We start from the raw sequence: 15542 nt of genomic DNA on the forward strand, positions 1-15542 counted from the left end.
CTGCATAGACAGGCGGGTGAAAATGTAAGCGTGTACCTCTGTGGGTGAGTACGCACGTAAGCAAGGGCGAATGTAGCTGAAGGTGTGCAGTGTCGGACCCCGCTGTCAAACACGGCGACCTCGGAAGCCGAGCTGGGATGCCGGCCCCTGCAGGCCCAATCCGTGCATTTCTCTCTCCCTGTATTTTCTCCAAGCAAGAGTTGGATTTGCCCTTAGTTCTTCCAACCGGGAGAAGCTCCACAGGAGAGGACATGTTCATCAGGACCTCGGTTTTTCTTGCGCAGCCAAGGGCTCTTCTCTCTGTGTCTCTCCGTCCGTCTGTCTTTTGTTTTCCCCTCGGGAGACTTGGGGGTTCCTATACGGCCCGGAACATGTTGGTGTGGAGCAAAGCGTGCCAAATTCAGTTCCGAGGGCCAACTCGAAGAGCCCTTCGGATTCCTGGGAGTGCTAATTGCCGGGACTAGTTGCGGTCTTACAGTTCTCCAACACGGAGCGAGGCTGTGCCTTCCCGAGCACAGTCTAGGCGCCTAGGATTACTTTTCAGAAGGGAAGAGGACGGCAAAGGCGGGAAAGGAAACATTTTGGGAATGGCAGAAAGCAGCCGTCCCGAGGTACGGCGTGCAATCGGTGTGATTCTTAACATTCCCTCCAGAGGAATCTAAGGCTATCAGAGTTTTGCACGCGAATCTTCTCTAGGTACACGCCCTTACCCCTAGGTTTGGTCGGTAATTTGGCCTCCAAGATCCCATGCCCCGTCCCCGCCCGCCGAACATTCCGCAGGCAGCAAAGGTAGGTTGAGAAGCAGAGGGAAAGTGGCCTCCATACACTGCCCACAAGCCACGGCAGCCTCCCCAGCGTACGAACACAAAAGGGCCCCTGAAAGATTGAGGATGACCAAGGACGTGCCCCTGGTGTGGCACTGCAGACTGGCCTACCCATGCTGGTGGGCGGAACAACCCCGACCCCATCCAGCGGCTAAACGTCTGCCGGAGTGGGTACACGCACTCTTCCCGAGAGGCCCAGTGGCCCTCCCGGAGGCCCACGTGGGAAAGCCGACCCCAGAAGGCCGGCGCAGGGAACCAACGGGCGCCTGGCTTCCTCTGAGGAAGGGAGGTGGAGGCCTGCAGGGCATCGCGACTCCCCGGCTTGCCCCGTGTCCACAGGATAGGCCAACAATTTCAGGCCCCCTGTTGGACCTGGCTGCCTGGGACCCCATGCTCTCTGACGCCTGTCTCTCCCTCCTCCCCCCAGTGCTCTCCCCAGACAGACAGCCAGCCAGAAGGAGGGACTTGACTCCCGGTTGACCAGCCAACGCAGCCTGGCCCTGGGCCACCCTCTAGTCCGGGACGACAGTCAGGATTTCCAAAGAAGCTGGCAGGATTCCGCGTGGGCTGTCTTCGCTCAGCGAAAACCCGCAGCCGGCAAAGAATCACCGAGCGAGGTGGAAGGGACAAAACACAGCCGCCCATGCGGGCTTCCCCGAAGGTGGCCTCCGTGGTGCGGAACCCAGCGTGTTCACCCGAGATGGGAGCAGGCTGGCAGTTTTTCGATTCCTCCTTTGGCCCAAGAGACTAATGGAGGCAACTCCAGGCAGGGTGGGGGCGGGGAAAGGGGTGACCGGCGTGTCTGGAGCCACACTGCCATCAAGCGGAAACCGTTTCTGAAAAGTTCAGGCAGCGGCGACTTGCCATCAGGAAGGCTTGGGGGTCAGCGAGGAGCTGCCTGGCGCACCGGTCTCGGCCTAAGCCAGGGCTGCCCCAAGGGCCGGTCCGCTCGGAGGCCCAGAGGGGAATGACGCCTGCCCGTGGGACCCGGCCGCGAGACAGCAACCACAGGGGAACCCTCCCCCGCCACACCCCCACCCCCACCCCCACCCCCACCCCCGCCCCAGCCCCACCCCCACCCGGGCCAGAGCTGACCGCCCAATCGGCCCGGGGGGGGGGCGGGCCTTGTCCGTCAGCCATCTTGGGGCGGGCCCGGCAGAAGCAAGTCACCGCTGTCTGCGGGGCCTGCCTAGGGCTTTTTCACGGGGCTCCCTTGTGCAGGAGCACCAGGGTGGGCTGCCCGGAGCCACGCGGGGCTCGGGATTCCTCTGTCCTCGCTGGCCATAAAGGAGCACAGTGGCGGCCCTGGAGGCTAGGCCCTTTTACGCGCGTCAGCCCCAGGCCAGTTGGCATGGCAGCCATCAGAGTCGGCTTCTGGTTCTGAGTCAGCTCCTCAACTGTGGAGCCGGGGTGCCGGGGTGCCGGGCCCAGAGATGAGAACACGGCAAAGGAGCCGCCAGGAGTTCCTTCTCCGGGAGCACCCGCAGGACCGCCACACCCCCCGCACCCACAATCTCCTGGCATTCCCGGGCTTCCTCCGAGCACTTCTCCCCGAAGGGCGCCCTTTGGGAGTGCCGGATTCCGCTTGATGGCAGTATGGCTCCATAAATGTCACCCAGAACTCTTTCCCTGCCCCCATGCCACGTCCCTCCGCCCTTCCGTCGTGAAGAAAAAAAAAATCAAAAAGAAAGAAAGAAAGAAAAGAAACCAAAACCACAGTCAGAATACATTGCCAAAACCCATGACACAGAAGAGGAAATGGCCACTGCTCACTCTGCAGAGCCCTCAGGTAACCCCGGTCGGACACCTTGCCTCTCTGCTTCCTCCTTGCTTCCCCGGTTTTCCTTGGCTGCTGCTCTTCAAAGTAAAAGGAATGAAAAAATAATACATCCCCAGGCCGTGACTCCAAATCACCGTGTAAAGCCTAGGACCCCTCGGGGACAAGGCAGCGGCCCCAGGGCTGGCCTGCGATTCGCTTGTGGGAGGGCCTCAGCCTCCTCCCCAGGCCTTGAGCCTGGCTGGTGGGAAATGGGGAAGAGGCGTGGGAGCAGGGCCGAGAAAGCAGCCAGAAACGGTCAGCCCACCCTGCCGCCAGAGGCCCAGCTCCAGGAGTCTCCCCACGAGGGGCAGCCAAGCAATCCCACAAGGCCGGAGGTGGCCAGGCTGGGCTTGCTTTCACCCAAGGACGCGGAGAAGGCCACAAGGCATCCCTGAAATCAAATGGCCAAGGGGGTCCACCCATAGCTGCTTTGCCCAGAATACTCCAGCCACACAGCTGCTGCTTGGGCCTTCCTGTGAACACAGATGCCAGCTTTGATGATCACGCGGGGTTCACTACCGTCCGTCCGCTCCACAGCAACGCGGAGACCTAATTCATGGACCGCGGAATGGTTGCATTTCTGTCAGCAAATGCGTCAAGTCCTGGGTCCCTATGGTGCTCTCCTGCGTTTGCGTGAGTTTGTGCGTGTGTGTGCTGCGTGTGCTGTGTGTGGGAGCCAGCGTGCTCGGACGAGCACGGACGTGGCAGCAGCTTGTTGGCGACCCCGTTGTCTTGGAATGTAAGGGAGGATGAATGGGGACCTTGAACCTTCCCTTTTCTCCTCCTGGGGTGGGCCCGGGAAGCAAAGGACCCGGGGGACAGTTCGACGAGGTTCCGTCTGGCTCACACCTGGACGAAAAGAGAGCTTCCCTAGGGAGAAGAACGGCCAGGGAGACAATGCCCAGAGATATTCTGAAGCGGGTGGCTTCAGGTGGGAAGGACATTGAAACGTACGGTCATGGTGACCGGGGAAGGAGAAGAGAGAGAACCAACCCCCAAGGTTCGGGTCCCGGGGAATTGAGGGAAGGAGGGACGCCCCCTTGCCGCCTTTGTCCTGCAGCTTTGCCTCCGGGTAGTCAGAGTAGAGGAGGGACGGGCCCTCCTTAGAACCAACCCTCTTCCCGCTAAGGAAAGAGAGTGAAATGGGGAGAGGGCGCTAGAATGTGGTCACCGTCGGGAAACTCCCAGTGTTCTCGTGGACCGGGCCAGGGGCGGTGCGTGAATGGGCCGTAGCATGCGCAGGGCGTGACCGGGAGACACTGCCCACCTCTGGATGGAAGATCATGCCACCAAGCGGCCTCCCGTCAGCGGGTTTCCCTGCCAGAGCGGGGTCAAGGCTTTTGACGGGGCAGCCAGCTTGCGGGGCATGCCGAGGGTGAGAGCAGAGGCCGAACCGCTCCCTGAGTATGTCACCAGCCAACTCCAAAGGGCCAGAGAGCCCAGCAAGGGAGGAAAACAAAGGGTTGGGGGCCTGACCTGGAGACGCAAGGACGAGGCAGCTAAGGGACCGGAGTCCGGGGTCCCGTGGGGGCCTGGAACCACAATGGATGGCAATGAACGGAGGGTTGTAATAGGCAGGACGCTGGATACCCCTGCAGTCAACGCGGGTGCTGTCAGACGGCTGAGCAAACCCCGCCCCCACCGCCACAGACACCCATCCAGGAAGGAAAGGCCTGAAGTAAGGCAAGAGCCTCCGTGCCACCTGCAAAGTACGGTGGCCCGAGGGGACAGCTGGAAACCACCCGTGGCGCCTTTTAGCCTCACAGCCGAGGGAGGGCCCATCGGCCCAGACGAAGAACAGGCCGTTTAGGCAAGGGTTTGAATGATGCCCGGAGAACCCCCCCCCCCCGTTTGCTTTCCGCGCTGTGCTGTAGTCCCCAGCTGGGAAGAAGGAAGGTTAATCCAGGGGGACCACAGGGAAGAAAAAAGGAGCAGGGAAGGGCAAGCCCTCGGCCCCCTCAGCCGTGCACGGAGATGCGGTGCCTGCATAGACAGGCGGGTGAAAATGTAAGCGTGTACCTCTGTGGGTGAGTACGCACGTAAGCAAGGGCGAATGTAGCTGAAGGTGTGCAGTGTCGGACCCCGCTGTCAAACACGGCGACCTCGGAAGCCGAGCTGGGATGCCGGCCCCTGCAGGCCCAATCCGTGCATTTCTCTCTCCCTGTATTTTCTCCAAGCAAGAGTTGGATTTGCCCTTAGTTCTTCCAACCGGGAGAAGCTCCACAGGAGAGGACATGTTCATCAGGACCTCGGTTTTTCTTGCGCAGCCAAGGGCTCTTCTCTCTGTGTCTCTCCGTCCGTCTGTCTTTTGTTTTCCCCTCGGGAGACTTGGGGGTTCCTATACGGCCCGGAACATGTTGGTGTGGAGCAAAGCGTGCCAAATTCAGTTCCGAGGGCCAACTCGAAGAGCCCTTCGGATTCCTGGGAGTGCTAATTGCCGGGACTAGTTGCGGTCTTACAGTTCTCCAACACGGAGCGAGGCTGTGCCTTCCCGAGCACAGTCTAGGCGCCTAGGATTACTTTTCAGAAGGGAAGAGGACGGGAAAGGCGGGAAAGGAAACATTTTGGGAATGGCAGAAAGCAGCCGTCCCGAGGTACGGCGTGCAATCGGTGTGATTCTTAACATTCCCTCCAGAGGAATCTAAGGCTATCAGAGTTTTGCACGCGAATCTTCTCTAGGTACACGCCCTTACCCCTAGGTTTGGTCGGTAATTTGGCCTCCAAGATCCCATGCCCCGTCCCCGCCCGCCGAACATTCCGCAGGCAGCAAAGGTAGGTTGAGAAGCAGAGGGAAAGTGGCCTCCATACACTGCCCACAAGCCACGGCAGCCTCCCCAGCGTACGAACACAAAAGGGCCCCTGAAAGATTGAGGATGACCAAGGACGTGCCCCTGGTGTGGCACTGCAGACTGGCCTACCCATGCTGGTGGGCGGAACAACCCCGACCCCATCCAGCGGCTAAACGTCTGCCGGAGTGGGTACACGCACTCTTCCCGAGAGGCCCAGTGGCCCTCCCGGAGGCCCACGTGGGAAAGCCGACCCCAGAAGGCCGGCGCAGGGAACCAACGGGCGCCTGGCTTCCTCTGAGGAAGGGAGGTGGAGGCCTGCAGGGCATCGCGACTCCCCGGCTTGCCCCGTGTCCACAGGATAGGCCAACAATTTCAGGCCCCCTGTTGGACCTGGCTGCCTGGGACCCCATGCTCTCTGACGCCTGTCTCTCCCTCCTCCCCCCAGTGCTCTCCCCAGACAGACAGCCAGCCAGAAGGAGGGACTTGACTCCCGGTTGACCAGCCAACGCAGCCTGGCCCTGGGCCACCCTCTAGTCCGGGACGACAGTCAGGATTTCCAAAGAAGCTGGCAGGATTCCGCGTGGGCTGTCTTCGCTCAGCGAAAACCCGCAGCCGGCAAAGAATCACCGAGCGAGGTGGAAGGGACAAAACACAGCCGCCCATGCGGGCTTCCCCGAAGGTGGCCTCCGTGGTGCGGAACCCAGCGTGTTCACCCGAGATGGGAGCAGGCTGGCAGTTTTTCGATTCCTCCTTTGGCCCAAGAGACTAATGGAGGCAACTCCAGGCAGGGTGGGGGCGGGGAAAGGGGTGACCGGCGTGTCTGGAGCCACACTGCCATCAAGCGGAAACCGTTTCTGAAAAGTTCAGGCAGCGGCGACTTGCCATCAGGAAGGCTTGGGGGTCAGCGAGGAGCTGCCTGGCGCACCGGTCTCGGCCTAAGCCAGGGCTGCCCCAAGGGCCGGTCCGCTCGGAGGCCCAGAGGGGAATGACGCCTGCCCGTGGGACCCGGCCGCGAGACAGCAACCACAGGGGAACCCTCCCCCGCCACACCCCCACCCCCACCCCCACCCCCACCCCCGCCCCAGCCCCACCCCCACCCGGGCCAGAGCTGACCGCCCAATCGGCCCGGGGGGGGGGGCGGGCCTTGTCCGTCAGCCATCTTGGGGCGGGCCCGGCAGAAGCAAGTCACCGCTGTCTGCGGGGCCTGCCTAGGGCTTTTTCACGGGGCTCCCTTGTGCAGGAGCACCAGGGTGGGCTGCCCGGAGCCACGCGGGGCTCGGGATTCCTCTGTCCTCGCTGGCCATAAAGGAGCACAGTGGCGGCCCTGGAGGCTAGGCCCTTTTACGCGCGTCAGCCCCAGGCCAGTTGGCATGGCAGCCATCAGAGTCGGCTTCTGGTTCTGAGTCAGCTCCTCAACTGTGGAGCCGGGGTGCCGGGGTGCCGGGCCCAGCGATGAGAACACGGCAAAGGAGCCGCCAGGAGTTCCTTCTCCGGGAGCACCCGCAGGACCGCCACACCCCCCGCACCCACAATCTCCTGGCATTCCCGGGCTTCCTCCGAGCACTTCTCCCCGAAGGGCGCCCTTTGGGAGTGCCGGATTCCGCTTGATGGCAGTATGGCTCCATAAATGTCACCCAGAACTCTTTCCCTGCCCCCATGCCACGTCCCTCCGCCCTTCCGTCGTGAAGAAAAAAAAAATCAAAAAGAAAGAAAGAAAGAAAAGAAACCAAAACCACAGTCAGAATACATTGCCAAAACCCATGACACAGAAGAGGAAATGGCCACTGCTCACTCTGCAGAGCCCTCAGGTAACCCCGGTCGGACACCTTGCCTCTCTGCTTCCTCCTTGCTTCCCCGGTTTTCCTTGGCTGCTGCTCTTCAAAGTAAAAGGAATGAAAAAATAATACATCCCCAGGCCGTGACTCCAAATCACCGTGTAAAGCCTAGGACCCCTCGGGGACAAGGCAGCGGCCCCAGGGCTGGCCTGCGATTCGCTTGTGGGAGGGCCTCAGCCTCCTCCCCAGGCCTTGAGCCTGGCTGGTGGGAAATGGGGAAGAGGCGTGGGAGCAGGGCCGAGAAAGCAGCCAGAAACGGTCAGCCCACCCTGCCGCCAGAGGCCCAGCTCCAGGAGTCTCCCCACGAGGGGCAGCCAAGCAATCCCACAAGGCCGGAGGTGGCCAGGCTGGGCTTGCTTTCACCCAAGGACGCGGAGAAGGCCACAAGGCATCCCTGAAATCAAATGGCCAAGGGGGTCCACCCATAGCTGCTTTGCCCAGAATACTCCAGCCACACAGCTGCTGCTTGGGCCTTCCTGTGAACACAGATGCCAGCTTTGATGATCACGCGGGGTTCACTACCGTCCGTCCGCTCCACAGCAACGCGGAGACCTAATTCATGGACCGCGGAATGGTTGCATTTCTGTCAGCAAATGCGTCAAGTCCTGGGTCCCTATGGTGCTCTCCTGCGTTTGCGTGAGTTTGTGCGTGTGTGTGCTGCGTGTGCTGTGTGTGGGAGCCAGCGTGCTCGGACGAGCACGGACGTGGCAGCAGCTTGTTGGCGACCCCGTTGTCTTGGAATGTAAGGGAGGATGAATGGGGACCTTGAACCTTCCCTTTTCTCCTCCTGGGGTGGGCCCGGGAAGCAAAGGACCCGGGGGACAGTTCGACGAGGTTCCGTCTGGCTCACACCTGGACGAAAAGAGAGCTTCCCTAGGGAGAAGAACGGCCAGGGAGACAATGCCCAGAGATATTCTGAAGCGGGTGGCTTCAGGTGGGAAGGACATTGAAACGTACGGTCATGGTGACCGGGGAAGGAGAAGAGAGAGAACCAACCCCCGAGGTTCGGGTCCCGGGGAATTGAGGGAAGGAGGGACGCCCCCTTGCCGCCTTTGTCCTGCAGCTTTGCCTCCGGGTAGTCAGAGTAGAGGAGGGACGGGCCCTCCTTAGAACCAACCCTCTTCCCGCTAAGGAAAGAGAGTGAAATGGGGAGAGGGCGCTAGAATGTGGTCACCGTCGGGAAACTCCCAGTGTTCTCGTGGACCGGGCCAGGGGCGGTGCGTGAATGGGCCGTAGCATGCGCAGGGCGTGACCGGGAGACACTGCCCACCTCTGGATGGAAGATCATGCCACCAAGCGGCCTCCCGTCAGCGGGTTTCCCTGCCAGAGCGGGGTCAAGGCTTTTGACGGGGCAGCCAGCTTGCGGGGCATGCCGAGGGTGAGAGCAGAGGCCGAACCGCTCCCTGAGTATGTCACCAGCCAACTCCAAAGGGCCAGAGAGCCCAGCAAGGGAGGAAAACAAAGGGTTGGGGGCCTGACCTGGAGACGCAAGGACGAGGCAGCTAAGGGACCGGAGTCCGGGGTCCCGTGGGGGCCTGGAACCACAATGGATGGCAATGAACGGAGGGTTGTAATAGGCAGGACGCTGGATACCCCTGCAGTCAACGCGGGTGCTGTCAGACGGCTGAGCAAACCCCGCCCCCACCGCCACAGACACCCATCCAGGAAGGAAAGGCCTGAAGTAAGGCAAGAGCCTCCGTGCCACCTGCAAAGTACGGTGGCCCGAGGGGACAGCTGGAAACCACCCGTGGCGCCTTTTAGCCTCACAGCCGAGGGAGGGCCCATCGGCCCAGACGAAGAACAGGCCGTTTAGGCAAGGGTTTGAATGATGCCCGGAGAACCCCCCCCCCCGTTTGCTTTCCGCGCTGTGCTGTAGTCCCCAGCTGGGAAGAAGGAAGGTTAATCCAGGGGGACCACAGGGAAGAAAAAAGGAGCAGGGAAGGGCAAGCCCTCGGCCCCCTCAGCCGTGCACGGAGATGCGGTGCCTGCATAGACAGGCGGGTGAAAATGTAAGCGTGTACCTCTGTGGGTGAGTACGCACGTAAGCAAGGGCGAATGTAGCTGAAGGTGTGCAGTGTCGGACCCCGCTGTCAAACACGGCGACCTCGGAAGCCGAGCTGGGATGCCGGCCCCTGCAGGCCCAATCCGTGCATTTCTCTCTCCCTGTATTTTCTCCAAGCAAGAGTTGGATTTGCCCTTAGTTCTTCCAACCGGGAGAAGCTCCACAGGAGAGGACATGTTCATCAGGACCTCGGTTTTTCTTGCGCAGCCAAGGGCTCTTCTCTCTGTGTCTCTCCGTCCGTCTGTCTTTTGTTTTCCCCTCGGGAGACTTGGGGGTTCCTATACGGCCCGGAACATGTTGGTGTGGAGCAAAGCGTGCCAAATTCAGTTCCGAGGGCCAACTCGAAGAGCCCTTCGGATTCCTGGGAGTGCTAATTGCCGGGACTAGTTGCGGTCTTACAGTTCTCCAACACGGAGCGAGGCTGTGCCTTCCCGAGCACAGTCTAGGCGCCTAGGATTACTTTTCAGAAGGGAAGAGGACGGGAAAGGCGGGAAAGGAAACATTTTGGGAATGGCAGAAAGCAGCCGTCCCGAGGTACGGCGTGCAATCGGTGTGATTCTTAACATTCCCTCCAGAGGAATCTAAGGCTATCAGAGTTTTGCACGCGAATCTTCTCTAGGTACACGCCCTTACCCCTAGGTTTGGTCGGTAATTTGGCCTCCAAGATCCCATGCCCCGTCCCCGCCCGCCGAACATTCCGCAGGCAGCAAAGGTAGGTTGAGAAGCAGAGGGAAAGTGGCCTCCATACACTGCCCACAAGCCACGGCAGCCTCCCCAGCGTACGAACACAAAAGGGCCCCTGAAAGATTGAGGATGACCAAGGACGTGCCCCTGGTGTGGCACTGCAGACTGGCCTACCCATGCTGGTGGGCGGAACAACCCCGACCCCATCCAGCGGCTAAACGTCTGCCGGAGTGGGTACACGCACTCTTCCCGAGAGGCCCAGTGGCCCTCCCGGAGGCCCACGTGGGAAAGCCGACCCCAGAAGGCCGGCGCAGGGAACCAACGGGCGCCTGGCTTCCTCTGAGGAAGGGAGGTGGAGGCCTGCAGGGCATCGCGACTCCCCGGCTTGCCCCGTGTCCACAGGATAGGCCAACAATTTCAGGCCCCCTGTTGGACCTGGCTGCCTGGGACCCCATGCTCTCTGACGCCTGTCTCTCCCTCCTCCCCCCAGTGCTCTCCCCAGACAGACAGCCAGCCAGAAGGAGGGACTTGACTCCCGGTTGACCAGCCAACGCAGCCTGGCCCTGGGCCACCCTCTAGTCCGGGACGACAGTCAGGATTTCCAAAGAAGCTGGCAGGATTCCGCGTGGGCTGTCTTCGCTCAGCGAAAACCCGCAGCCGGCAAAGAATCACCGAGCGAGGTGGAAGGGACAAAACACAGCCGCCCATGCGGGCTTCCCCGAAGGTGGCCTCCGTGGTGCGGAACCCAGCGTGTTCACCCGAGATGGGAGCAGGCTGGCAGTTTTTCGATTCCTCCTTTGGCCCAAGAGACTAATGGAGGCAACTCCAGGCAGGGTGGGGGCGGGGAAAGGGGTGACCGGCGTGTCTGGAGCCACACTGCCATCAAGCGGAAACCGTTTCTGAAAAGTTCAGGCAGCGGCGACTTGCCATCAGGAAGGCTTGGGGGTCAGCGAGGAGCTGCCTGGCGCACCGGTCTCGGCCTAAGCCAGGGCTGCCCCAAGGGCCGGTCCGCTCGGAGGCCCAGAGGGGAATGACGCCTGCCCGTGGGACCCGGCCGCGAGACAGCAACCACAGGGGAACCCTCCCCCGCCACACCCCCACCCCCACCCCCACCCCCACCCCCGCCCCAGCCCCACCCCCACCCGGGCCAGAGCTGACCGCCCAATCGGCCCGGGGGGGGGGCGGGCCTTGTCCGTCAGCCATCTTGGGGCGGGCCCGGCAGAAGCAAGTCACCGCTGTCTGCGGGGCCTGCCTAGGGCTTTTTCACGGGGCTCCCTTGTGCAGGAGCACCAGGGTGGGCTGCCCGGAGCCACGCGGGGCTCGGGATTCCTCTGTCCTCGCTGGCCATAAAGGAGCACAGTGGCGGCCCTGGAGGCTAGGCCCTTTTACGCGCGTCAACCCCAGGCCAGTTGGCATGGCAGCCATCAGAGTCGGCTTCTGGTTCTGAGTCAGCTCCTCAACTGTGGAGCCGGGGTGCCGGGGTGCCGGGCCCAGAGATGAGAACACGGCAAAGGAGCCGCCAGGAGTTCCTTCTCCGGGAGCACCCGCAGGACCGCCACACCCCCCGCACCCACAATCTCCTGGCATTCCCGGGCTTCCTCCGAGCACTTCTCCCCGAAGGGCGCCCTTTGGGAGTGCCGGATTCCGCTTGATGGCAGTATGGCTCCATAAATGTCACCCAGAACTCTTTCCCTGCCCCCATGCCACGTCCCTCCGCCCTTCCGTCGTGAAGAAAAAAAAAATCAAAAAGAAAGAAAGAAAGAAAAGAAACCAAAACCACAGTCAGAATACATTGCCAAAACCCATGACACAGAAGAGGAAATGGCCACTGCTCACTCTGCAGAGCCCTCAGGTAACCCCGGTCGGACACCTTGCCTCTCTGCTTCCTCCTTGCTTCCCCGGTTTTCCTTGGCTGCTGCTCTTCAAAGTAAAAGGAATGAAAAAATAATACATCCCCAGGCCGTGACTCCAAATCACCGTGTAAAGCCTAGGACCCCTCGGGGACAAGGCAGCGGCCCCAGGGCTGGCCTGCGATTCGCTTGTGGGAGGGCCTCAGCCTCCTCCCCAGGCCTTGAGCCTGGCTGGTGGGAAATGGGGAAGAGGCGTGGGAGCAGGGCCGAGAAAGCAGCCAGAAACGGTCAGCCCACCCTGCCGCCAGAGGCCCAGCTCCAGGAGTCTCCCCACGAGGGGCAGCCAAGCAATCCCACAAGGCCGGAGGTGGCCAGGCTGGGCTTGCTTTCACCCAAGGACGCGGAGAAGGCCACAAGGCATCCCTGAAATCAAATGGCCAAGGGGGTCCACCCATAGCTGCTTTGCCCAGAATACTCCAGCCACACAGCTGCTGCTTGGGCCTTCCTGTGAACACAGATGCCAGCTTTGATGATCACGCGGGGTTCACTACCGTCCGTCCGCTCCACAGCAACGCGGAGACCTAATTCATGGACCGCGGAATGGTTGCATTTCTGTCAGCAAATGCGTCAAGTCCTGGGTCCCTATGGTGCTCTCCTGCGTTTGCGTGAGTTTGTGCGTGTGTGTGCTGCGTGTGCTGTGTGTGGGAGCCAGCGTGCTCGGACGAGCACGGACGTGGCAGCAGCTTGTTGGCGACCCCGTTGTCTTGGAATGTAAGGGAGGATGAATGGGGACCTTGAACCTTCCCTTTTCTCCTCCTGGGGTGGGCCCGGGAAGCAAAGGACCCGGGGGACAGTTCGACGAGGTTCCGTCTGGCTCACACCTGGACGAAAAGAGAGCTTCCCTAGGGAGAAGAACGGCCAGGGAGACAATGCCCAGAGATATTCTGAAGCGGGTGGCTTCAGGTGGGAAGGACATTGAAACGTACGGTCATGGTGACCGGGGAAGGAGAAGAGAGAGAACCAACCCCCGAGGTTCGGGTCCCGGGGAATTGAGGGAAGGAGGGACGCCCCCTTGCCGCCTTTGTCCTGCAGCTTTGCCTCCGGGTAGTCAGAGTAGAGGAGGGACGGGCCCTCCTTAGAACCAACCCTCTTCCCGCTAAGGAAAGAGAGTGAAATGGGGAGAGGGCGCTAGAATGTGGTCACCGTCGGGAAACTCCCAGTGTTCTCGTGGACCGGGCCAGGGGCGGTGCGTGAATGGGCCGTAGCATGCGCAGGGCGTGACCGGGAGACACTGCCCACCTCTGGATGGAAGATCATGCCACCAAGCGGCCTCCCGTCAGCGGGTTTCCCTGCCAGAGCGGGGTCAAGGCTTTTGACGGGGCAGCCAGCTTGCGGGGCATGCCGAGGGTGAGAGCAGAGGCCGAACCGCTCCCTGAGTATGTCACCAGCCAACTCCAAAGGGCCAGAGAGCCCAGCAAGGGAGGAAAACAAAGGGTTGGGGGCCTGACCTGGAGACGCAAGGACGAGGCAGCTAAGGGACCGGAGTCCGGGGTCCCGTGGGGGCCTGGAACCACAATGGATGGCAATGAACGGAGGGTTGTAATAGGCAGGACGCTGGATACCCCTGCAGTCAACGCGGGTGCTGTCAGACGGCTGAGCAAACCCCGCCCCCACCGCCACAGACACCCATCCAGGAAGGAAAGGCCTGAAGTAAGGCAAGAGCCTCCGTGCCACCTGCAAAGTACGGTGGCCCGAGGGGACAGCTGGAAACCACCCGTGGCGCCTTTTAGCCTCACAGCCGAGGGAGGGCCCATCGGCCCAGACGAAGAACAGGCCGTTTAGGCAAGGGTTTGAATGATGCCCGGAGAACCCCCCCCCCCCGTTTGCTTTCCGCGCTGTGCTGTAGTCCCCAGCTGGGAAGAAGGAAGGTTAATCCAGGGGGACCACAGGGAAGAAAAAAGGAGCAGGGAAGGGCAAGCCCTCGGCCCCCTCAGCCGTGCACGGAGATGCGGTGCCTGCATAGACAGGCGGGTGAAAATGTAAGCGTGTACCTCTGTGGGTGAGTACGCACGTAAGCAAGGGCGAATGTAGCTGAAGGTGTGCAGTGTCGGACCCCGCTGTCAAACACGGCGACCTCGGAAGCCGAGCTGGGATGCCGGCCCCTGCAGGCCCAATCCGTGCATTTCTCTCTCCCTGTATTTTCTCCAAGCAAGAGTTGGATTTGCCCTTAGTTCTTCCAACCGGGAGAAGCTCCACAGGAGAGGACATGTTCATCAGGACCTCGGTTTTTCTTGCGCAGCCAAGGGCTCTTCTCTCTGTGTCTCTCCGTCCGTCTGTCTTTTGTTTTCCCCTCGGGAGACTTGGGGGTTCCTATACGGCCCGGAACATGTTGGTGTGGAGCAAAGCGTGCCAAATTCAGTTCCGAGGGCCAACTCGAAGAGCCCTTCGGATTCCTGGGAGTGCTAATTGCCGGGACTAGTTGCGGTCTTACAGTTCTCCAACACGGAGCGAGGCTGTGCCTTCCCGAGCACAGTCTAGGCGCCTAGGATTACTTTTCAGAAGGGAAGAGGACGGGAAAGGCGGGAAAGGAAACATTTTGGGAATGGCAGAAAGCAGCCGTCCCGAGGTACGGCGTGCAATCGGTGTGATTCTTAACATTCCCTCCAGAGGAATCTAAGGCTATCAGAGTTTTGCACGCGAATCTTCTCTAGGTACACGCCCTTACCCCTAGGTTTGGTCGGTAATTTGGCCTCCAAGATCCCATGCCCCGTCCCCGCCCGCCGAACATTCCGCAGGCAGCAAAGGTAGGTTGAGAAGCAGAGGGAAAGTGGCCTCCATACACTGCCCACAAGCCACGGCAGCCTCCCCAGCGTACGAACACAAAAGGGCCCCTGAAAGATTGAGGATGACCAAGGACGTGCCCCTGGTGTGGCACTGCAGACTGGCCTACCCATGCTGGTGGGCGGAACAACCCCGACCCCATCCAGCGGCTAAACGTCTGCCGGAGTGGGTACACGCACTCTTCCCGAGAGGCCCAGTGGCCCTCCCGGAGGCCCACGTGGGAAAGCCGACCCCAGAAGGCCGGCGCAGGGAACCAACGGGCGCCTGGCTTCCTCTGAGGAAGGGAGGTGGAGGCCTGCAGGGCATCGCGACTCCCCGGCTTGCCCCGTGTCCACAGGATAGGCCAACAATTTCAGGCCCCCTGTTGGACCTGGCTGCCTGGGACCCCATGCTCTCTGACGCCTGTCTCTCCCTCCTCCCCCCAGTGCTCTCCCCAGACAGACAGCCAGCCAGAAGGAGGGACTTGACTCCCGGTTGACCAGCCAACGCAGCCTGGCCCTGGGCCACCCTCTAGTCCGGGACGACAGTCAGGATTTCCAAAGAAGCTGGCAGGATTCCGCGTGGGCTGTCTTCGCTCAGCGAAAACCCGCAGCCGGCAAAGAATCACCGAGCGAGGTGGAAGGGACAAAACACAGCCGCCCATGCGGGCTTCCCCGAAGGTGGCCTCCGTGGTGCGGAACCCAGCGTGTTCACCCGAGATGGGAGCAGGCTGGCAGTTTTTCGATTCCTCCTTTGGCCCAAGAGACTAATGGAGGCAACTCCAGGCAGGGTGGGGGCGGGGAAAGGGGTGACCGGCGTGTCTGGAGCCACACTGCCATCAAGCGGAAACCGTTTCTGA

The 15542-nt window shown here is 61.3% G+C and overlaps 2 protein-coding genes across 8 annotated transcripts in view; one reads left to right on the forward strand and one right to left on the reverse strand.

Moving 5' to 3' along the window:
* Positions 1-15188, forward strand: part of SPIN3 (spindlin family member 3) — a 114844-nt gene extending 99656 nt beyond the window's left edge. Inside the window, exon 4 of one of the 4 annotated variants that reach the window (XM_049872634.1) lies at positions 15130-15188. The gene's annotated coding sequence lies outside the window, so the exon portion shown is untranslated. Of the gene's footprint in view, positions 1-1251; positions 1311-5877; positions 5937-10503; positions 10563-15129 lie in introns of those variants that run through there. The other 3 variants (XM_049872633.1, XM_049872632.1, XM_049872631.1) reach the window with 3 other exon arrangements.
* The window catches only part of NBDY (negative regulator of P-body association), a 253177-nt gene that overhangs the window by 135274 nt on the left and 102361 nt on the right, over positions 1-15542 (reverse strand). The window lies entirely within an intron of this gene.

The sequence above is a fragment of the Elephas maximus genome, chromosome X (assembly GCF_024166365.1).
Source record: "Elephas maximus indicus isolate mEleMax1 chromosome X, mEleMax1 primary haplotype, whole genome shotgun sequence".
NCBI lineage: Eukaryota > Metazoa > Chordata > Mammalia > Proboscidea > Elephantidae > Elephas > Elephas maximus.